Source organism: Xenopus laevis, chromosome 2S (assembly GCF_017654675.1).
Source record: "Xenopus laevis strain J_2021 chromosome 2S, Xenopus_laevis_v10.1, whole genome shotgun sequence".
NCBI classification, from domain to species: domain Eukaryota; kingdom Metazoa; phylum Chordata; class Amphibia; order Anura; family Pipidae; genus Xenopus; species Xenopus laevis.
The window spans coordinates 34,767,094-34,792,189 of NC_054374.1; the positions used below are offsets into that span (position 1 = coordinate 34,767,094).

At 38.3% G+C, this 25,096-nt stretch overlaps 1 long non-coding RNA gene across 1 annotated transcript in view; it reads right to left on the reverse strand.

The window, feature by feature from the left end:
- Positions 1-23,853, reverse strand: part of LOC121400478 — a 63,252-nt gene extending 39,399 nt beyond the window's left edge. Inside the window, exon 1 of the long non-coding RNA XR_005965762.1 lies at positions 23,720-23,853. This is a non-coding gene — a long non-coding RNA (uncharacterized LOC121400478). The remainder of the gene's footprint in view (positions 1-23,719) is intronic.
- Positions 23,854-25,096: the final 1,243 nt, after the last annotated feature.

Sequence of the window (25,096 nt, forward strand, 5' to 3'; positions counted from 1 at the left end):
TTCTATTAATTACTTTCAAACACAATTTTTTGGTGTTACTGTTCCTTTGAAGTATATTAAGCTAGCCTATATCTGCCTTCTACTTCTTTTATTTCTGCCCTGATCTGAATGTGATTTATAATACTATCCCTGCACACAGGCAATAAGAATCGTTCCACTATACGTCTAAGATTTATTATGTTGCAGTACTGTACAGCACATCAGCCGCTGACAACCCAGCCATTACATGTTGGTAAAGATTATCTCTAGGAAATAAAGTAACATATCTAAAATCATATCAGCGTACATGAGTACACATGTCCATATGCCACAATTTGAGTTAGAGAGAAGACATCGAGGGGCAGATTTACTAACTGCCGAAAATTTACCATCGTCCACTTCTCACCCAGCTCAACACTTCACCAGGCAAAAATTCTCTCAGACTACGCCAGTTCACTAATATGCGGAGTTTCCTACTAAGCGCTGAATGTTGGCGCTTTTCACTAACGTTCTTTGGTAATGCGACATTTCAAAGTAAAGATACTCTAGCGTTCATTTCTGCCTAACGAAAATTCGCTAGAGCTTTTGCGTTCAGGTTAATTTGCATATGGCGGGAAATTTAAAGTTGAATGGACTTCTCTATGTTATATTTTGCAGCAAATACTTTACATTTACACTGTTTATTACACATGTCAAGGGAACCTTTATAAAGACAATAGAATTGCCCAACACATGAGCCCACTGTAAAGTAAATGTTCCACATGTTAGAGAATGTATGGAGAAAACCGGTTATAAAAAATAAAAATTTTTAAGGACTAGTACTCTGAAAAAAGGAAAAGTCACCAGCGTTTTTTGAACTTTGATGCATTTTCCACTCCAGAATATGATGTAAGTAACAGAAGATTGAGGAAGATCTAGCTGCTTTAATGCACTTTGCCTGGTCTGAGGCGGCGAAGGCAACTCTGGCGAAAGAGGTAACGTCCATTCACCAGAGCGAATTTTTGCCTGGCGATAGAGTGTGAATGACTGCTAGTGCCTATCTTTTTCGCTAGCAAATTGGCACCTGCATCTGTTAGTAAATTGGCAATGTCCCTGCAGGCGGTAACGCTAGCGAATTGACGCTAGCATTAGCCACTTCGCCCTTTGGTAAATCTGCCCCGTACGGTGAGGTCCACTGAACTCCAGCTTTAAACCTTCTCTGGTTACTGATAGTTACGAGTTGTTGTTGCCATTCATAGTCACCATGTGCCTTATTAGGTATTGGTGATTTTCAAGCCCTAGCATAGAGGGACATGCATCTGCTACTGTTTGATATGTTGTCATGAGCACTCACAGGAGCTGGAGAGATGACTGATAAATGATGGGTATTAGCTTCTCCTGCACCTCCTACAATCAACCAATTGAAAAAGGGTGGTCTATCATTGATATTAACAAGCAGATCAAAGCAAAAGGAGGATTCAACAGATTAAGCTTTTTCATTTGAGATACGCATGTAAAAAAGTTTGAGAGAGAATTCCACTACTAAATCTTAGGGGCCGATTCACTAAGGGTCGAATATCGAGGGTTAATTAACCCTCGATATTCGACTAGGAATTTAAATCCTTCAAATATCGAAGTCGAAGGATTTAGCGCAGATATTTCGATCGAACGATCGAAGGATAACTCCTTCGATCGAACGATAAAATCCTTCAAATCGAAGGATTTTAATCCAACGATCGAAGGAATACCTTCCCCATAGGCTAAAATTGACTTCGGTAGCTTTTAGATGGCGAACTAGGGGGGTCGAAGTATTTTTTAAAGAGACAGTACTTCGACTATCGAATGGTCAAATAGTCGAACGATTTTTACTTCGAATCCTTCGATTCGAAGTCGTAGTCGTAGTCGAAGGTCGAAGTAGCCCATTTGATGGTCGAAGTAGCCCAAAAAAAACTTCGAATCCTTCACTCGAAGTTAGCGAATCGGCCCCTTACTGTCCATAATGTGAAACAGTTGATGTAAATTTGTTCCACTATTGTTGGTCTTTTGAATTGAGAGTCCTTATAAAACTTACTCCAGGTTTTGCTCTATTACATCCCAATAAAAATTAGGTCATACCTAACAAATTAATGGGCCCCTTCTTTTGAAAAAAAATAAATACATTTAAACGTTCAAATTTTGTTCATGACAAAGCTTTATTTTCTTGTTGGTTAAAAAAAAGTGGTTCCTTCTATCAATGACATTTAAGCATTTCTTAACCAATTAAGTGGTCAGGAAGACATTAATGTTAAAATAAATGACAGTAACTGGAAGCTGTCATTTAAAGAAACTTTGGCAATCTACTTAAACGCAATAAAGAACAGATTTACAAACTACTCCATATCTAAATTTTAACTTCTAATTTGAAAATTTCTCACATTTAGGGGGTTATTTACTAAACTCCCAAGACATAAATCCAGAAAAATTTGTGATTTTTTTTTTAATAGAAATGGACTTTTAAAAAAATTCACAATTTCTTTGGAATTTACTAAACCCAGAGAATGGAAAAGTCAGAATCAGAAAATACGGCATATACAGACCTGTCAAGGTTGCACATAAGTCAATGGGAGAAGTCCCAATGATTTTTTGATGTGCGCAGGGTCTCAGAGTTTTCGGGTCAAAAATCAGAGAAAATCGTGATAATTAGATTTTTTTCCCGCAAAGCGAATTTTCGGAAAATTCAATAATAAATAAGCGTAAAAAACCCCACAGATTTCATCTTGAGCTGCGGTGAAAAATAAAGCCAATAATATGTGGCAAAAAGAGTATCCACAAACAGGTCCATATTTAATTAATATCAAATACAATGCTAGGCTAACATCTATAGATGGGGATGCTTGGGTGCCTATATAGAAAAAAAACACTTTCTGAAAAATTCCCTCCCACCCTCTTGTAGCTAAATCAAGCAGCGGAGCAAAGAGCTGGGGAGAGTAATTATCTTTGCTCCCCGGTTGTTCTGCCACTGTTTACTGGGATTACCTAGGAAATAAGACACAGTCTTAATGACAGAATATAAATAATTTGTACACTGCAAATAATTGGGTGTGCAAAGTAGTTCTACAGGACTATGGAATGATACAATTATATATTGGTAGGTGGACTGGTACCCAACATTGTCCAGATTGAGGTCATTGCCCTTGGAAAACTCTTGGTAAATATTTTCCCTATAGTAACATGTTTCACTGCAATACTTTTGCTACTTTTTCACATAGCTAAGTCAGTACCCATTTTCTATTTGAATAAGCCTTTCTTTTTTTTTTTTTTTTTAAGTTTTTAAAAACATTAAACATGTCGGGTTAACTGGTAAAAATAAACTGTAAAATGTTGTTTTACACAATTGTTGATGAAAACATTGATAAAGTTTACATTTAAACTCGCGCAAGTTTGCGGCGAATTTCTGCGTTTCACCGCTGGTGAATAAATTTGCGAAATTGCGGCAAAAAATTTCGAAAATTCAATGGTGTCAAAATATATTTGACGCTGGCGTCGGAATTCTAGGAATTCTAGGCACCCATTGACTTTAATGGGTATCATAATTGTCGCCAGCCACGGAATTATCGCCGGTGTCGAAATTCGCGGGAAATTCGTGAATTTTTTGGCGAAACTCGAGAAATTCGCCCATCACTACTAATGAGCACTGAACAATTGTTTCCATAACAAAGCCACATGGGTATTATTTGATCTGAATTAAACATTTGAAAATTTAACTTATAGCGGCCACATGTTTCTTTACTTCATCATGCAGGTATGGGACCTTTTATCCAGAATGCTTGGGATCTGGGCATTTGCGGATCTTTTGCAATTTAAAGGAGACCTGTCACCCTAAGAAGTAATTTCAAATCCTGTTTTATGATGTTAGTAAAGCAAAATAAACTTCACATACACTTTATAAATTATTTAAAGTTTGTTTTTTTTTAGTCTTGGAATTCAAAATCATATGAAGCAGGCAGGTGCCATTTTGTGGACATTGTTATTAAGACAAGTTTTTCATCATGCCAAACTCTTGTTTATGCACCAGAATGGGGCACCTGATGTCATGTCCTTGCACTGGCTAACCAATTAGATGGTCAGGAGAGAAAGGTAATGTGAGGAGAGCAGTGACATCAAGGAAGTGCAGGATGGAAAGTGAAAGTAATTGCTTGCCTGCCTCTATGCCTCTGGCATAGAGGAGGGCCAGGCAATATATGATTGACAGCTGAAATTTTTAAATGAGTTTATAACGGGGATGGGTTTTTGAATAAAAAAAATAATGTGTGTTTCCTGACTAATTTGAAAAGTACTTTTATTTTACAGCTTTTTATGTCTAAATACAGGTCCCCTTTAAATCACAATATCACAGTCTACTAAAAAATAATTTCAACATAAAAAAAAAACACAATAAGATTAAGGACCCTATTTGGGATCAAGTACAAGGTATTGTTATATGATTACAGAGAAAAAGGAAATCATTTTAGAAAATGTTGAATTATGTTGTTAGGAGTCCTATAGGAGATGGCTGTTTCATAATTCAGAGCTTTCTGGATAACGGGTTTTCAGATAACAGATCCTCTACCATTTTAGCATCATATGAAATACTTTAATAAGTTGCAGACAAATTAGAAACAGACAAGTGTACCTGAAAATGTCTTTCCTTCTAGTTCAATAGCATTACATTTAAATACAATTCATGCAAATTAAACAGGCACATGCTTTAAATAAATGTCAACTATGGACAAATAAAAGCAACAGGGAAAGTTGTGCTCACTGCATTTTGGATGTGACTGCATAATTCACACAGAGAGAAAAACAGATCCTCTGCATATTTTCTTTAACATCTTAGGACATGTGTATGAAAGAAAATACCCTCTCCCTCTTCACTGGGATGGTGCATATAATAAAATGTCCTCAATCTGGCCACATACTGTATGTCAGTCATCACTGGAATGGCCATTCTCATTTAGAATACTAAATATTCATTTTCTGATTGACTTAGTAAGAATTACTATGCAGGTATGGGATCTGTTATCCAGAAAGCTCCGATTTACAGGAAGGCCATCTGCCATAGACTCCCTTTTAACCAAATAATTAAAATTTTTACAAATAATTTCCTTTTCCTCTGTAATAATAAAACAGTACCTTGTACTTGATCCCAGCAAAGATAAAATTAATTCTTATCGGAGGCAAAACAATACTGTGGGTTTATTTAGAGGCCTATTTCCTAAAACTCAACTTTTCTCGCTTTGTTATAAAAAAAACAATTGGACCAAACCCCCAAATACCCTTAATTTACTAATAATTTATTCTAAAAAAAAAATTGGTGGTAGAAAAAGTTGTGACAAAATCGTGCAACTTTTTCGATGTAATGCTCCAATCGTGCGACTTTTTCAAGTTGTTGATGCGACAACTCAAGTTTATCAGATTATCGAATGATCAGCCCAAACAGCCTGAAATGATTGAGAATCCTGAAGGGAAAAAACATGTTCCAGTTGTTAAAGGGACCCTGATTTTGACAGGTTTTAGCTGGAGTATATTTGTATTTGGATTTTTAGAAGCTTTTTTTCCTCTAAAAATTCACTAGAAAAATTTGAGTTTTAGTAAATAGGCCCCTAGATGTTTAAATAACTTTTAAGCAAACTAATGGAATGGACATCCATTATGGAAAGATCCCTTATCCAGAAAGCCCCAAATCCTGAGCATTCTGGATAACAGGTCCCACACTTGTATTGCTGTGTGAAATGTCTAGAGATGAATTAACGGTGAGGGTGAAATGAAAGAGTAACATATATGGAGGTTTAGCACTGAACATTAGAGATGGGCGAATTTATTCTCCAGACGTGAATTTGCAGCAAATTCCCATGATCGGCGCCAGCGAATAAATTCGTGAAACCGCCATGAAAATTCGGCAGTAAAAATTCGCAGGTGTCAAAAAAATGCACACCGGCGTCCAAAAAACGGACGCCGGCGTCAAAAACGAGATGCTGTCGCCGTTTTGCAAATTTTTTCCAGTTTCTCATTAAATTCACATAATTTTTGGTGAAGCGAAACGCCCCAAATTCACCCATCACTACTGAACATGCACACACACACTTTAATTTTACTCGTTCTTTAATGATTATTTCTAGTGTTGTATAAAAAGTCAGCTTTTTTGATATTTCTTAAATGAAACATGACAAATAAAGAAGCTGCATCACATATGCAGACGGCCAGACGCTTAGAACAGGGAAGTCAGATTCCCAGTGCACAGATAAACTCACTTCTGCTTATTTGTATGCCAAAACCAATACAACAAAAGGGTGAAGTCATAGCTTTTATAAAGAGTCCAGTTTCTATTTTTTCTATTTAAACAAAGTCAACTAATCATAAGGCAGGTAGTGACTGTGAAAGCAAAACAATTCAACATTATAGATTTATAATACAGGTATAGGATCCCTTTTTCCTGAAACCCGTTACCCAGAAAGCTCCAAATTAAGGAAAGGTCGTCTCCCATACACTACATTTTATCCAAATAATCCAAATTAAAAAAAAAACATTTCCCTGTTTCTCTGGAATAATAAAACAGTAGCTTGTACTTGATCCCAACTAAGATATAATTCATCATTGTTGGAAGCAAAACCAACCTATTGGATTAATTTATTGTTTAAATGATTTTCTAGTAGATTTAAGATATGAAGATCCAAATTACAGGACCTGAACATTCTGGATAACAGGTCCCATACCTATAATACAAAATAGGAATTTTTGAATTAAAAGAAAAGACAGAATATAATTTCAGCACCATTTCAGTATAAGTTTTATTTGAGCAATTGCCAAACTACCCATATTATTAAATCATGCAAATTAACACATCAACACGGTGGGGAACCATTGTTAATAGGTATGAAATCATTAGCTAATGTGTAGAATGTTGTACATCTACATTGTTTTCAGTTAGTGGTTTCCAAATCACAGTTTTGGAAATCGTAAGGAGCACTGGGTCCCTGACTGAAGATCAGTTGGGGTGAGATTTGGGGGGTTATTTACTAAACTCTGAATGCAAAAATCATGAAAAATGTGTGATTTTTTTTATAAAATCTGATTTCTAAAAAATCACAAATTTTTTGGAATTTATTAAACCACAAGGGTGGAAAAAATCGAATCAGAAAATCCGGCATCTCTGACATGTCGAGGTTAAATATAAGTCAATGGGAGAAGTCCCAATAATTTTTTGATGTGCGCTGAGTTTCGTGCAATACCCCGAAGTTTTCAGAGTTTTCGGGCAAAAATCGATATTTTCGGGTGAAAAAATAAAAAAATTGTGAAAATCGGATGGTCGAAGTACCCAAAAAAATACTTCGAAATTCAAATTTTTTTCCATTCGAATTCTTCACTCGAGCTTAGTAAATCTTCCCCCTAATAGACATTTAAAGCCTCTGCCTCCCTAACTTTGAGGCAACCGTGTGTCACAAACTTGAAATCACTGTACAGTTTAAAGAAAATATTGAGAACTTTCACAAACTAGGTTATGTTGCTTTTATAAAGAGACTTCAACCTTGGATCTCTTATATAATACCATGGGGGCCAATGCTAAATCAGACTTTTGATTAACGGTTAATTAAACACTATCTTACCCCTTGGGGAGTGTATTAAAACAGGTGCACTTGCAAATCTTAATTTTACCCCAAGGCTTGATAGTACCATCACCATCTGTGCAGCAAATAAATTATAGTGCAACTTGGTGCTTTTTTTTCCCTTCTTTTTATTTTAGTAGGTGTGCTAGTGACTTTGCTATAGAAACTCAAAATTCCTATAACCACTTCTCAGTGTATGCTTCCAGAATTAGCCAGACAATGGCCATCTAGATAGCAAATACTCCCTATTCTAATAATTTAGAAGGTTTGAATAACCACTGGAAACATTATCTATAAGTGTATAAATAATTGCATTTTACTTTGTTTTTTTTTAATGAATAGACCTTATTTTAATCCATTTTTTGACAAATAATTACAGATGAAGGCTATACCATTATTTGGGGTGGGGAATATTAGGGATAGGCGTTATTTTCAATATTGACCAAATTGAGGGGTATATTTATCAAAAATTGAACTTACAGATCACCACAGTCCGCTAGAGGGAAATGCCGCCTCTCTCCATTCATTTCTATGGGGATTTTTAAAAGCATATATTATCAAAGGGTGAACTTTCACTTTCACCCTTTGATAAATACGCCTTTAAAAATCCCATAGAAATGAATGGAGAGAGGCAATATTTCCCTCTAGCGGACTGTGGTTATCTCTAACTTCACTCTTTGATAAATATATCCCAAAGACTCGATGGGGTATATTTATCAAAGAGTGAAGTTAGAGATCACCACAGTCCGTTGAAATCCACCCACTCTCCATTCATTTCTATGGCATTTTGAAAGGCATAATTATCAAAGGGTGAATTTCACTTTCACCTATTGATAAATACTCTCTTGGAAATCCCATAGAAATGAATGTAGAGTGGTGGAATTTCACTCTAGTGGACTGTGGTGAACTCTAACTTCACTCTTTCATAAATATACCCCAAACTTATTTCAGTCCCACCCACAATATGTTTCTCTTAATGCTGAGCAAAATTACAGCAAGGGGTAAATTTACTAAGCAGTGAAAATTCGCCAGTGTCCGCTTCGCAGCCTTTGCAAGAATTCACCAGGCGAAAATTCGCTCAGACAACGCTAATTTACTAAAATGCAAAGTTTCATACAGAGCACTGAATGCTGGCGAATTTTCACTAACGTTACTTCAGCAATGAGAGCAAATCAAAGCGAAGATGCGCTAGAATTCAATTCTGCCTAGCGCAACTTCGTTAGAGGTCTTCGCTCAGGCTAATTTGCATATGGCGGGAAATTTAAAGTGGATTGGACGTATATGTTGAAGCAAATACATTACATTACATTACACATGTCCAGTCTCTATTGGAATAACCCCCCGTTGTGCAGCCCTTGGTCAGCCAACCCCTTCACCCACAGCACACAACGGGGGTTATTCCAATAGAGACGCAAGCTCTGGGATTTACCAAACCTGCCTCTCCAACGATTAGCAGCACCTCTACCCATACTAATTGCTAATATTGTACACATCGGGGGTGCTAATTAAGTGAGCAACTTACACAACCCCACTGATTTAGGCCCCACTGACCCTTTGGGTTATGTGCTTCTAAGGGGGCGATTTGGGTTGTATAACATTGCATGTAGTCTACTACCCCGATTACCCCCATATTTATTTCTGAATAGTGTTTAAACAGAGTCTTTTGGGATGACCTCCACTAGCATACATTTACCACTTATCCGTACCACCAGCCCACTACTAAGTTAATCCGTCTCCCAGGTCCTAACCATGTTTTAATTATCACTGGACTTTTTTATCTTATCTATCAGTAATAAAAGTTAAGTTCTAATAAGTTTTAATGGTGTATACATATGAGCTTGTGGACATGCGTTGATGGGAGGGTGCAAATACATGGATCAGTTCTTTCTCTTTCTTATTCTCTTGCGTAACTATAGAGGAAGCAGACCCTACAGCTGCAGGGGGGCCGCGGAGGTATAGGGGCCCCATTAGGCCCTTATTCATAAACATTTTCAATAAATATTGATAAAACAAGTCAACAGCTAAATATTTTGTGGGCCTGAAAAATAATTTGGTACAGGGCCCGGTAATATCTAGTTACACCACTGCAGGAACCTGCTATTTGCTGGTTGTTACTCCAGTCAGAAGATGCCTAAAGTTTTTGCTGCTGTATGAATGACTTTTCACCCTGTACGTTACCCTGGCTGACACCAGTTATGATCCAGCTGCAGGCAGTAGTCCAGCCTGTCTCCGATACTCTGTGCTGAAAAATGAAGTTCCTTTATGTGACCAAACCTACAATTCCTGTCCTGAGTTCCTGTGAGTTGTTTTCTGCTCTGCCCTTGTTTCTCTTATTCTGAGCCCCTGGTTTTTGACTCCTGGCCTGTGATTTGGTTATTCTTGTCTGCTGCCTACCTTGACTTTGCACCTGAAGCTAGACTTTTTTTGTCTACTGCCTGCCCATATACTTTTCTGCTAGGGTCCTTGTTTTTGGTTTTATTGAATCTTTTGCTTCAAGGCAGTTCCTTGTCAAGCCTCAGTATGGGCCAGTAGTTACACACCTTGCCATTCTCACAGAACTTTTAGATGTGCATTTACTCAGGCTAAAATGTTAGAATATCTTAATGCTTTTCTTAAAACTACTTTTGAAACAAATTGGAAAACACAAAAGAGTGTGGCACTGTTGATTACAACTGCCATTATCTGAGTGCACATAATCACAGATGGCGGAACAATTGTTCTTGCAGAAAAACCCAAGCTCCATGACTCATAATAAGTAAACCATTGGCCTATTCTGCAAAGTGTTCTACAAAATAACTTTTTCAATTAATCTGTCAACTTTCATGCTGCAGTAAGATTAATTTTGCTAATAAATTAAATATATATACTTTTTTTATTAAACGAATGCACTACTGTGAAAGATGCTAAAAATTCTCCCGTTTGCTCTGTTTTGAATAATAAAGAATTATAACTAGGATAAAGGAGTGATACATAGAAATTATTCACTAATCTATAACAACCAATCAATACACGTTTACATTATTGAAGCTGAAAGGGATTCTGTCATAAATTTTATGGTTTACTTTTTATTTAAAAATGACACTGTCTACATTGCAAATAATGTACTCCACTATTTAAATTTTATTCTTAAACCAACAAATGCATTTTTTTTTAGCTGTAATATCTGTGTGGAGGCAATTTCTGTCCATTGTGCCTGATTCTGAGCCTTGAGAAGGAGCCAGCACTTTAGGATTGAACTGCTTTGAGACAGCTTTTAATTCTCCCTATCCCATTGCATTTAACCACTACCTAGGTCATGCTGTTCTCATGTCTACCACTGGGTGGGGATATGGCAACTTTAGCAAACAAATCCTTCAGCAGAGGTATCAGGTAACTGCTATCTGGTTAGCTGCCCATTGTTTTATTTATAGACTACTGATAGGATACTGGGGAGGGGGTGATGTCACTTCAATTTGCAGTGTAGCAGTAAAGAGTGACTGAAGTTTATCAGAGCACAAGTCACATGATTTAAGGGCACCTGGGAAACTGACAATACGTATAGCCCCATGTCAGATTTCAAAATTAAATATAAAAAAATCTATTTGCTCTTTTAAAAAATGGATTTCAGTGCAGAATTCTGCTGGAGCAGCACTATTAACTCATGCGTTTTGAAAAAAACATGTTTTCCCATGACAGTATCCCTTAACCAACTATTATGAGTTCCTTGTTTTGTGACAAAGTAATGCGATTTCCCTCCCTGACCCTAATTTGCATATCCAAATTAGGATTCAGATTCGGTTCGGCCGGGCAGAAGGATTGTGCCGAATACGAATCCTGCTGAAAAAGGCAGAATCCTGGCCAAATCCTGAAAAGAATCCTGGATTCGGTGCATCCCTAGTTTTCTGGCAAAAAGTCACATGCTTTTTGGATTTGGTTAGGCCAGGCACTTGGATTTGGATAAATCCTGCTGAAAAAGGCAGAATCTTGGCCAAATCCCGTACCAATGCCTGGATTAGTTACATCAATAGATGACATGAAACTGAATTATATTTTTCTATTGTCTAGGCAAGGTCAATTCTGTGGATTACAATTCACAGGACAAAAAGACAATAATTTCTTCAAGACTTTCTCTTTCCCTGTCCCTCTACCTCCTCTTAAATTATTATTATTTTTTTTTTTACTTTTTTTGTTGTTGTTAAAGAATAAAAAGCTTAAACAAAGGAAGATGCTCTGAATATTAAGAACATACCTTACATTGACAACAGCAAAATATAATTCATGGTGGGTTTTATAAAACCATAGTAACCTTGTATTCCATTGTTATAAGAACTGTCAAATGTGTTTTAGATGTATTTCTAGAGTATTAGAAATCACTAAGCATTTAGTAATCCATTTCATGTTTACAGTGGCAGGAGAATGTCACCTTTTGATTGTACTGATTTGTAGAACAAAAGGCAAAATAAAAAAAAAACAGATTGCTTTTACAAAGAGAGTCCTTGTTTTCAGTATGAATCACCAGAACAAGTTTCATGTTGCATTTCATTTTAAAGGGGGACTCTAAAATGAGTTCTTATAAAATGCAACACTACAGGATTTTCTGATAAGATACGTCATAATGTGCAACATAAATTAGTAACTATAAATGCTGTCTGTCAGATATCAGAATTTCTGCTGCCCTTCATTTAGGAAGCTCCCAAAAAATAAATTGCCCCACTCATAAGGATTGTGTATCTCTAGGTTGTCCCATTTAGGCCTGGATTGGGCTTCAAAATAGGCCCTGGCATTTCAAGAGGCCACAGATGCCCAAACACCAGCCAACTAAATATATGGTGAAATTGTAGATGGAAAAATGTGATCATGCTATGAATAATCAATGTATAGTCATAGCTTCAGCTTCAGTTTGCCAGTCTGAATGGCAATGGATAAAACTGTGAAACTCTTCCATCGAGTTCAACCGCTCCAAATGAAACCCAGTATCCAAACAATACACACACACATTGACCCTTCCATACACTCACATAAACTATATATACACTAACTATAGATTTTAGTACCACAATAGCCTTGGATATTTTGCTTGTCCAAGAAATCATCCAAGCCACTCTTAAAGTTATTAACAGAATCAGCATCACAACATAGTAACATAGTAATATAGTAAGTAAGGTTGAAAAAAGACACATGTCCATCGAGTTTAACTTTTTTTTTTTCCTTCTTTTTATTAATTACCTATCTGCCAGTTGATCCAGAGGAAGGCCAAAAAAAAACCCATCTGAAGCCTCTCTAATTTGCCTCAGAGGGGGAAAAATTCCTTTGTGACTCCAAAATGGCAATCGGACTAGTCCCTGGATCAACTTGTACTGTGAGCTATCTCCCATAACCCTGTATTCCCTCACTTGCTAAACACCATCCAACCCCTTCTTAAAGCTTTCTAATGTATTAGCCTGTACCACTGATTCAGGGAGAGAATTCCACATCTTCACAGCTCTCACTGTAAAAAACCCCTTCCGAATAATTAGGCGGAACCTCTTTTCTTCTAATCGGAATGGGTGAACTCGTGTCAGTTGGAAAGACCTACTGGTAAATAAAGCATTAGAGAGATTATTATATGATCCCCTTATATATTTATACATAGTTATCATATCACCCCTTAAGCGCCTCATCTCCATCGTGAACATCCCCAATTTGGCCAGTCTTTCCTCATAGCTAAGAATTTCCATACCTTTTACCAGCTTAGTTGCCCTTCTCTGTACCCTCTCTAATACAATAATGTCCTGTTTGAGTGATGGAGACCAAAACTGTACGGCATATTCTAGATGGGGCCTTACAAGTGCTCTATACAGTGTAAGAATGACCCCCTCCTCTCTTGACTCTATGCCCCTTTTAATACAGCTCAAGATCTTATTTGCCCTTGATGCTGCTGACTGGCATTGCTTGCTACAGCCAAGTTTATCATCTACAAGGACTCCAAGGTCCTTTTCCATATTAGATTTGCCTAGTGCAGTCAAATTAAGGGTATAAGTGGCTTGGATATTTTTACATCCCAGGTGCATGACTTTACATTTATCAACATTGAATCTCATTTGCCACTTAGCTGCCAAGATTGCCAGTTTGTCAAGATCATGTTGCAAGGATGCCACATCCTGGATGGAATTAATTGGGCTGCATAATTTTGTGTCATCTGCAAACACTGATACATTACTTACAACACCCTCCCCTAAGTCATTAATGAATAAGTTAAATAAAAGTGGACCCAATACCGAGCCCTGAGGGACCCCACTAAGAACCTTACTCCAAGTAGAGAATGTCCCATTAACAACCACCCTCTGTACCCGATCCTGTAGCCAGTTTCCTATCCACGTGCAAACAACTTCATTAAGCCCAACAGACCTTAGTTTAGAAAGCAGTCGTTTGTGGGGCACAGTATCAAACGCTTTGGCAAAATCCAAATAGATCACATATACTGCCCCCCCACTATCCAGAATCTTACTTACCTCATAATAAAATCAATCAAATTCGTCTGACATGACCTATCCTTCATAAAGCCATGCTGATTGTTGCTCATAATGCCATTTATTAGGACAAAATTTTGAATGTGATCCCTTAACAAGCCTTCAAATAATTTGCCTAATCTTTCGCGAAGGATCTGGGGGTTTGGCTGAATCCAAAATAGTGGATTTGGCGCATCCCTACTACCTACGCTGCTTCAAATGAAAGTTCAGCAGGGACAAAGATAACAAATGTATTAACTAAATCTATTAATTTAAAACAGTTAAAGAGTCTGAGCCTCCTCCTCCCAGAGCTGTTTTAGAAGGTGAAAAATTCAACTTTACACGTTAGCATTAGAAAAACAGTCACAAATAGATAACAGAAAGTAACTGGAAAAAGTCTTTATTTCTCCTGAAACCTGTGACTTTATCGGATTTCGGATTTAATGCAGAAACCACAAAATTTATGGATTATTGAATGAAACCCAGTGCAGATCAGCATATCTTCAAAATGTCAACCGAACATCTGCCATTGACTTCTACATGAACTTGGCAGGTCTGAGATGGAGTACAAAAAAGTACTCCATCTCAGACCTGCCCAGAGACTTTTAACCCCATTGGGGTTTAATAAATCTATGAACAAATTGTGTTTTCATACCAGAAAATTTTTTTTATTATTATTTGTAGTTTTTCAGTTATTTATCTTTTTATTCAGCAGCTCTCCAGTCTGCAATTTCAACTAATTGGTTACTATGGTCCATATTACTCTAGTAATCATGTATTGATTTGCAAAAAAAGAGACAGGAATATGAATAGGAGAGGCCTGAACGGAAAGATGAGTAATAAAAAGTAGCAATAACAATACATTTGTAGCCTTGCAGAGAATTTGTTTTTAGAGGGGTCAGTGACCCCCATTTGAATGCAGAGAATAGTCCGAAGAAAAAGGCAAATTATTCTAAAACGATAAATAAATAATGAAGACTAATTGAAAAATTGCTTAGATTTGGCCATTCGAAAACATAACTTTAAGGTGAACCACCCTTTTAAATCAGGAACTCTAGTGAGAAAGAAGGGAACTTTTAAGCCCCAGTTAATTAAATACACCTGTAAATCATTCCCTGTTTTAAAGGCTGAATGGCAGCTATAGGCAATATTTGGCTACAATTTGTACACGAAACACAGAAAGAAATCGCCAGCACTCAGTCTAACCCAAATTCCCAGCCCAGCTGCTATAAATGATAAAAAGCTTATCTAACCTAATATAGAATGACTGCATTGTCACGATGATTGGTACAATATTTTATTTATTTGATACAATATTTTTTGGGGCAAAGGGTCTTAGAAGGATAATTATGATTTTTTCGGTAGTGCGCTGCAGTGCACCTTGCCATCAAATTTGTAATTATGACTGATTTGCAAGACCTTCACTAAAATGATTCCTTAAATAATTTCAATTTATGTTGTCTTAGTTACTGCTGAGAAGTGAGTTAGCGCAAAAAAATTACTGAGAAATGAGTGTTCATGAATCACTACAGAGTGTAAAACACTGGAGAGCCAATTAATTTCCAACTATGTTCTATAAATTACATTCATTATGCCAATTTGGGTTGCAGATAGAAATTATCAGGGCCCTTACAATTATCTGTAATGAACGTTTATGCAAGATTGTATTGGTGTACATATAGTATGTATATACATTAAGCAAAATAGGGGCTTGTGATGTAATTTGCGACTCTTGACTCATTTCAGTTTATAAAAAAATCATATTATCCTGAATCTAAAACCAGAGGATATCAGTCACCTTGGACTTAGCCCATGAACTAAAAATCACTTATCCTGGTGCCTTGTGCTCGAGTCCTGCACGGGTCCATTTTTTGGGACCCGTACCCGCAACCTGCAATCCGCAACCCGGACCCGCATTCTTACCCGCTTGGAACCACTACCCGATCCGACCCGCAAGAACCTTATCGGCAACCCGGACCCGCTGACCATCAAGAATCAGGAAGTGCTGTCATTGTAAACCGGAAGTGATATAATCGGAAGTAGACATGATCAGAAAAAAATGAGTAAAACAGGAAGTGCTGTCATTGTAAACCAGAAGTGATGTCATCGGAAGTAGATCAGAAAAAGGAGTAAATACCGCTATTGAGAAGACCCGCGACCCGCAAACCTGCAGAACCGCTGACCCGTGTCTTTACCCGCATCCGGAACTTCTACCCTCAACCCGCAGGGTACCGCAGGTTTTTGCGGGTACCCAACCCGCTGCAGGACTCTACCTTGTGCCTTTATAAGGTCATGGAAAGTTAAAGTGACTTGAGAAACATCTGTGGATGAAATATTTTTCTTTATTGGTTTACGTTGCCCTACTAGAGGCTGAAGAACTTTCATAGAGCAGATTTCCTAGATATTCAGACTTCCAGTGGACCTTCTGTTCTAGTTGCAAAAGAAGGTTTTGCAAATGTTGAGCATGAAATTGGAAAGTGTTGTGTGTTTTTGGGGAAAACCCTACATTAATTAAAACACAGACATAGACCTGTTTGAAGTTATACTGGATGTTACTGCCACTTAATATGGCAAAGGTATTGCATTTGAGTGAATTCCCACAATAGGACGATAAATTGTGCAATAGTATATGAATTTCAAATCTGTTGTTTAATGGTAAGAAAAATAAACAAGTCAAAACAAATCCATTAAATACTGTAGGAACAGTTTTGCAGAAACACTTCTCCGTGTGCTGTACCTTTAGAATGCAGAATGTCGTGCGAGAGGGGGATGACAATTCCATGTGTCAGAGGATTCAAGGATTCACTTCTATACCTTGACTTACAGGCAGATTAGAAAACTGATTTTGTTTTTTCTCTACTTTTTTTTTGAAATTTAACAAAACATGTCTTGTTCCCATGGTTATGCTTTGGAATAAGGGGATTCAGCAATCAATCCAGGGGTGTAATTAACTACATAGGAAGCAGACCATGTGGCTGCAGGGGGGCCTAGGAGGTATAGGGGTCCCATTAGGCCCTAATTAATGAGTACTATTACTATATATATTGGTAAAACAGGGCAACTTCTGGAGAGTTTGGGGCACCTCAAATTATTTTTCTGTGGGGCCCAGTAACATCTAGTTATGCTACTGAATCAATTCAAACTAAGAGGAAATTATTTTTCACGTTGTAGTGTTCTATACTCTCTTTAATACATTAATAAGTGTCATTCAGAGCAACATTTTTAAGATGATTTTCACATAGAAAGAAATAAAATATATTGGGGGGAAAGCAGGGTTTAAGCAGAACAGTAACTTTTCAGCAATTCCAGAATTTAGATTATAATATATTTGATCCCCACATACCAATGCAATAGATCTCTGAATCTGGGACTGGATATATTTATAACCTAGGTAGAAATGCTGTATTTTATATGAACTGAACTTACTACACCAGTCTAAAATGTTACAGTCTCACTAACAGTAATGATTCAGGCATTCAAAGTTGTGCACAGGGGGTCACCATCTTGGATTTTATTAGCAATGCCAGTGACACTCACATGCTCAGTGGGCTCTGGGCAGCTGCTGAGAAGCAGAAAAAAACAAGTTTTACTTGTCATAGAAACTGATGCCACAGGCCTGATAAGTAGCTGACACAAGACTTTGTGTAAATTATGATTATAATGACAACTGTATGTTTTTTTAAAATTTTTTATGAGGTTTACTTTTTGCTGTTTGCATCACTTAGCAAAGCAGGAACCACATACACAGCTTAACTTGAAAAGCAACTTCTAATGTTGTGATGAAGCCTTCACAACACTTGTGGTTGTGCATTGTCATCTATCTTGTACTCAGCCTTACAGAGATTGATCACAAAGGGGCACATTTACTAAGGGTCGAATATCGAGGGTTAATAAACCCTCGAATTCGATCCTCGAAGTAAAATCCTACGAATTCGAATATCGAATTTGAAGGATTTACCACAAATCCTACGATCGATCGACCAAAGGAAAAATCCTTCGAAACGAACGATTCGAAGGATTTTAATCGATCGACCGAAGGATTTTCCTTCGAACAAAAAAACCTTAAAAAATTGATGGGGAAGGTCCCCATAGGCTAACATTGTACCTCGATAGGTTTAAACTGCCGACGTATGTAGTTAAAGTTTTTTTTAAAGAGACAGTACTTCGACTATCGAATGGTCGAATAGTCGAACAATTTTTAGTTCGAATCATTCGAATCTAAGTCGTAGTCGAAGTACACAAAAAAATACTATGAAATTCAACGTTTTTTTACTTCGAATCCTTCACTCGAGCTTAGTGAATGTGCCCCAAAGTGTTAAAAAGTTGTGGATCTGTGCAAAGGGGGTTACTGGGTTTGCTTGAAGCCCAAGGATTGTTACCCAGTGCAATGATTGCCATTCTGTGGCTGTACTTGCACTAGGCTTTGGCTAAACAGACTGAATATTGACATTAGATTAACATACCTCCCACCATTTTGGAAATAAAAAGAGGGACAAAAAAATTTGGCAATTTGTTTGACCGTGCCCATTTTTGTGGCCACACCCCTTAATTACCATGCTCATTTTACAAAATTTGTCAGGTTATGAAAGTTTGAACATATTTCTGTGTTTTTTTCAGTTATTACAGTTTTGCTAATGAAGGTGAATTGCCCTTTAAGCTGTGAGTCTAACTTCTCCCAAGGGACCTGTTATCTTATATTGTTACAATTACTTATTTGCTTATCTCGAAATTGGTACAAAGTATCTTATTTGCACCTGTTACCTGTTCTGGGCTCTCTGCCAAAAGCCAATTGATTCAGAAACTTTGTTTCTATTTCTGGCTGTTCAGTGCAGAGAAAATCGTGACTTTCCAGTACAAACGAGGGACTGAGGGTTGGGCTGTCAAAAGCGGCACTGTCTCGCTGAAAACGGGACAGTTGGGAGGTATGGATTAAGAGGGTAAATAATTTGTGTATGCGCAGATTTGCTTTTTTAATGAATTGTTCATGAAAGCATTTAGTATAGGTTATTCTGCCCAGAAAGCCCTCCAATTGATCCAGTTGACCAAAGTCTGACTTCCAATCATCAGATTGCTAATAAGTATAATTCCCTTTGATATATATTTTAATGTTTTTGAGAATTTTGAATGTGTCGCTGTTAATTTGTCTTTGCTAACAAATGCTCCAAAAACTCTGGTCCACGGGAATACTTCATTAAATACTATGAAACAAGAATGGTAGAATTATTTATTAAGATCTTGTATAAACCCTTTTGAGTTGGGCTCAAGTAATTGAAGTGGCTGTAAAAGTCTGTGTTAAAGTTGGAAATTCACCATGACCTCCTTTTAAAATACAAATGTCCTCATTCGCTATTAACATGTCCATTGATAGGTGCAATCTTTGCACCTATCAGTGGACATGTTAATAGTTAGGTGGCCATACATGGGCCGATGAAAGCTGCAGACAGACTGAGGAGGCAGCTTATGGGCCCGTGTGGGGGCTTCCACGATTGATATCTGGCCGAGAGTCGGCCAGATTTCAATTGGCAGGGATAAAAATCCTGTCGGATTACAGACCGCATCTTTTCGTTGATGCGTTCCCGCAATCTGACCTCCATATATCTCTCATTATAATCCGATCGTTGGGCCCTAGGGATCATCCCGATATCACCCACCTTGTTGTGCTGTGTAGTCATGGGTGTAGCCATTCAAGGTGAAAAAGGTAAAAGGCACAGGATATACAGCAGATAACAGATTAACTCTGTCATAGAATACAATCGGATTCTGCAGAGTGCATCTGGTATTTTCTATGTAACCTGTGCTTGAATGGCTGCCCCTATAGCTACACAGCAGCTTGTTTATATTAAAGGGGTTGTTCACCTTTGAGATAACTTTTTGTATGATGCAGAGAGTAAAATTCTGAGACAATTTGCAATTGGTTTTCATTTTTTATTATTTAAGGTTTTTTTTAGTTATTTAGCAGCTCTTCAATTTGAATTTTAAGCAGTCTGGTAACTAGGGTCCAAATTACCTTAGCATTGATGTAAATAAGAGACTGGAATATGAACAGAAGAGGCCTGAATAGAAAGATGAGTAATAAAAATTAGCAATAACAATACATTTGTAGCCTTACAAAGCATTTGCGTTTTAGAAGGGGTCAGCGACGCCCAATGCAAAGCTGCAAAGAGTCAGAAGAAAAAGGCAAATAACTATAAAACTCGAAATAATAAATAACGAAAACCAATTGAGAAGTTGCTAAGAATTGGCCATTCTATAACATACTAAAAGTTACCTTAAAGGTGAACCACCCCTTTTACTACAGTAGACTTTCTGAAGCAAAAACAACAGATTTACCAGTGCAGGGCAACAGTACATTATATTTTAATAACTTTAAAACACTTTCATGTGTTGGTGTTACTGTTCCTTTAAGAGACACGACCAGAACTGCAGAAAGGAGATGATAAACTGCTTTTAATTGCAATGCCATTTGCAAATGACTTCAATTTTATTTTGAATAGTTTACTGTATATTGTAAACTTGCTTAGAATTAAATTCTCTTTCGTTATACAAAATGTTATTTTTGGGTTTATTTCCCCCTTTTTAAATTATAGTTCACACATGAATTGTTAACTGGGCTTTTATTGTAAATATAAAATATAGTTTGCTAATCAAAGCCAAGCATGCTTTTGGTGCATGTTTAATGGATCAGATATTATGATACAGTTAGTACAAATACATTAAAAAGCCTTGCACAGTTCATGGATTTCTTTAATGCCAGTCGAGGAAAAGCAATTCTTGCAATTTCCATCAGCTTTAAGGAAGAAAGCACATCATTTTTGTTATCTACTTTGCTTCATAATAGTCTTCATATTGTACATCACATCCAAGGGCATATATTCTGCACTAATGTACTTAACTCCAATGGAAACATCTCATAATTCAAGGAAATGTTGTTTGTGTGTGTAACATCCCCCACACTGAAAGGCAGAGGTTACAGCGGGGAAAATATTTATTGAACACGTCAATAGAAATATATTCCTACAAATATAAGGTAGTGAAGGTCTTGAGAGAGCTCTTTACTTTTACCCATCATGCTTCTTGTGTGATACCTTGGTAAGGGATCTAACAGACGAGCGTTTGAAGCTGCGATCCCCTGCGTTCCGTTTTTATGCGTTCAGCCGCAGGGGAGCGCAGGAGTAGACGCATTCAGTTTTTTTCAATGGGGCTGTATTCACACTGGCGCATGTAGGCGCCGAACGCAGGAAAAGTGCAGCATGTTAAGTCTCAACCTATGTTCGATGCCTACATGTGCCTGTGTGAGTACAGCCGCATTAAAAAAACTGAATACGTCTACTCCTGCGCTCCCCTGCGGCTGTCTAGGCCATCAATTAGGACTAAATACTGACAGATTTCAGCAGGTTTCTTAGGTTTCCATTTTTTTTTTTGAGCCTCCTTTTCTTCATGCGTTCAATACTTATTCCCTATGCCTCATTACATTTCGGGGCAGATTTAGCAAGGGTCGAATTTGAAATTCGAATTTTTAAATTCGAATTTCGAGTTTATTTTAGTGTAATTCGACTAGGGCATAGTCCAAATTCCATTCGAGTTGAAATTGATCATGTACTGTCCCTTTAAGTATTCAAATTTGATTATTCGCCATCTGAAACCTGCCAAATTGGTGTTTTAGCGTATGGGGAACCTCCTCAATTTGGAGTCGTTTGGTGGAGTTTTGAAAAAACAAAATTTTGAAATATTTTTTTCATTTTGTGAAAAAACTGGAATCGAATTTAAGTTTGCGGGTTGATCCTATTCACCCGAATGTAAAAAATTCAAGTTTTGTAATAAATTTCGATTGGTCATTTTTTTTTTCGAATTTCAAGCCAAGTTCATTTCAGTAGTTGCAGTCATATTTACAGTTAAATGCAGAAATTTGGGCACCCATTTCCAAATTACAGTATTTTGTTAACTTTGTAAGTGACAAGTACGAAACCATTACTGCAGAAATGTGTTAAGGGCAAGGCAAGAAAACCGATTGTATCCTTGCCAGAAAGGTTTGTTTGGAGAAAAAAAAGCAGCATTTCATGAAAAATAAAACCCTTGCCAACTGATAAATGTTGAGATGGATCTTTTATGCTACTATCTATTAATTCACTAAATATTAGAAATGTGATACCAAGTTAGTCAAGAAGCTGAAAAGGGGACGGCTCCTACAACAAGTTCTGGAGGTACTGTATAGTCAAACATTGTCTAGATGACCACTTTTAAATTTACTGGGAGGGCTTACAGTGGTGTGAAAAACTATTTGCCCCCTTCCTGATTTCTTATTCTTTTGCATGTTTGTCACACTTAAATGTTTCTGCTCATCAAAAACCGTTAACTATTAGTCAAAGATAACATAATTGAACACAAAATGCAGTTTTTAAATGAAGGTTTACGTTATTAAGGGAGAAAAAAAACTCCAAATCTACATGGGCCTGTGTGAAAAAGTGATTGCCCCAGTGGCGTAACTTCAGATGCCAGGGCCCCCCTGCAAAAAACTATTTCAGGGCCCCCTCTGCACAAAATATTGGGAGAATTTCATGTATAATATCCCCAGAACTAATAGAAGGATGGCACATTCACAATTTCAGATATAAATAGCCCAGAACTATAGAAGGGTGGCAAAGTGGCAATTACATGCACAATTACAACTTTGCACATTAAGGCAAGGAAAGAGTTAAACAACCACAAGGCAGTGCAATAAATGTGATTTGTATCCTTACCGCCCTCATTCTTTCTATGCTGATAGTGTTAATTATGCGCATAAAAAGCTGCCTTTCTCAGTTAAGTGTAATTCATGTAAAATATGTTAAAGATTCTGTCGTCTTGTGCCCCTCAGTGACTTCTAATATCCTTATCATTTACAGTAGGGGGTACATTATCTCTTATAATTCCTGAGTGATACTCAGAGTTCCCTGTATAACTCAGCCTGCAGCCTTGTGCCTCTATATGGTCACAGTACAACCCCTCAGTGACTTCTAATATCCTTATCATTTACAGTAGGGGGTACATTATCCCTTATAATACATGAGTGATACTCAGAGTTCCCTGTATAACTCAGCCTGCAGCCTTGTGTCTTTATATGGTCACAGAACAACCCCTCAGTGACTTCTAATATCCTTATCATTTACAGTAGGGGGTACATTATCCGTTATAATACATGAGTAATACTCAGAGTTCCCTGTATAACTCAGCCTGCAGCCTTGTGCCTTTACAATATATGGTTACAGAACAACCCCTCAGTGACTTCTAATATCCTTATCATTTACAGTAGGGGGTACATTATCCCTTATAATACATGAGTGATACTCAGAGTTCCCTGTATAACTCAGCCTGCAGCCTTGTGCCTTTATATGGTAACAGAACAAACCCTCAGTGACTTCTAATATCCTTATCATTTACAGTAGGGGGTACATTATCCCTTATAATACATGAGTGATACTCAGAGTTCCCTGTATAACTCAGCCTGCAGCCTTGTGCCTTTATATGGTCACAGAACAACCCCTCAGTGACTTCTAATATCCCTATATTACAGTAACGGAACATTAGCACTATAGTGTAATCTTTAATTAATGGGATTAAATGCAATGTCTCAAATGACCCTGCCTCACAAAACACAAAAATCATCATGCCAGTAGCTTGCTATTAATCCCTCACCTCGGCACCTGTAGTACCCACATAGCTTGTTCCCGTAGCGCTTATTGCTCACCCTCCATCCTGGCCGTTGCTCTTGCTTTAGGGAGTTACTTGGCTTGTGTCCGGGGTGAAGGGGGACAGTCCCCGGCAGGATCTGCCGGAATGGGGGCCTTGCTGTGCAGTTGGTAAAAGCCTGAGCTAAGCAGCATCTGTTACCCCTACCTCCAAGCGGCATGTGACGGGGTAGGCAGGAGGCAAAAGGCACAAGTCCCCAGCAGGAGTGGGGCCAGGCAGCACACATCGGGGTACATTATATATAATGAGGAGTGTAGCCCTGGTTTTCCCGCGCACTGTTTGTATCCTGGGCTGAGCTAGAAGATTATAGGTGTTTGTGAGTCACTAGCAGGGCACTGAGCAGTGGTGTAAAGAAGCCACCTGGTGACTCTGCAATGCGGAGGTGGACTCGGGCCATTCAGGACTTCCCCCCCTTCAGAACAGGACAGGACTCCCCCCCCCTTCAGAACAGGACAGGACTACCCCACCCCCCTTCAGAACAGGACAGGACTTCCCCCCCTTCAGAACAGGACAGGAATACCCCCCCCCTTCAGGACAGGACAGGACTACCCCACCCCCCTTCAGAACAGGACAGGACTTCCCCCCCCTTCAGAACAGGACTACCCCATCCCCCTTCAGAACAGGACAGGACTCCCCCCCTTCAAAACAGGACAGGACTCCCCCAACCTTCAGAACAGGACAGGACCAGGACCAGGACTTCCCCCCACTGCTAGGGCCTTAATAACGTAACGCTACTGCATACTACATACTGAGCTGGGACACTCACACAGGACAGGAGACAGCAAGCAGCGCGAGAACAGAGGAGAGGAGTGGGAGGGGCAGAGCCACGATGGAAGACAGGGCGGCGGAGCGGTCCTAGAGACCGCTGTATTCATCGAAACAGCTTCTGCTGGTTGTGCATACTACTGAGGAAGCAGGCCCCCGCCGGGCCCCCTGTACCCCCGGGCCCCCACGCGACTGCGGGGTCTGCTTCCTCGGTAGTTACGCCACTGGATTGCCCCCTTGTTAAAAAATAACTTAACTGTGGTTTATCACACCTGAGTTCAATTTCAAAGGTTATAAAGCCATTTCCAAAGCTTTGGGACTCCAGCGAACCACAGTGAGAGCCATTATCCACAAATGGCAAAAACATGGAACAGTGGTGAACCTTCCCAGGAGTGGCAGGCCGACCAAAATTACCCCAAGAGCGCAGAGACAACTCATCCGAGAGGCCACAAAAGACCCCAGGACAACATCTAAAGAACTGCAGGCCTCACTTGCCTCAATTAAGGTCAGTGTTCACGACTCCACCATAAGAAAGAGACTGGGCAAAAACGGCCTGCA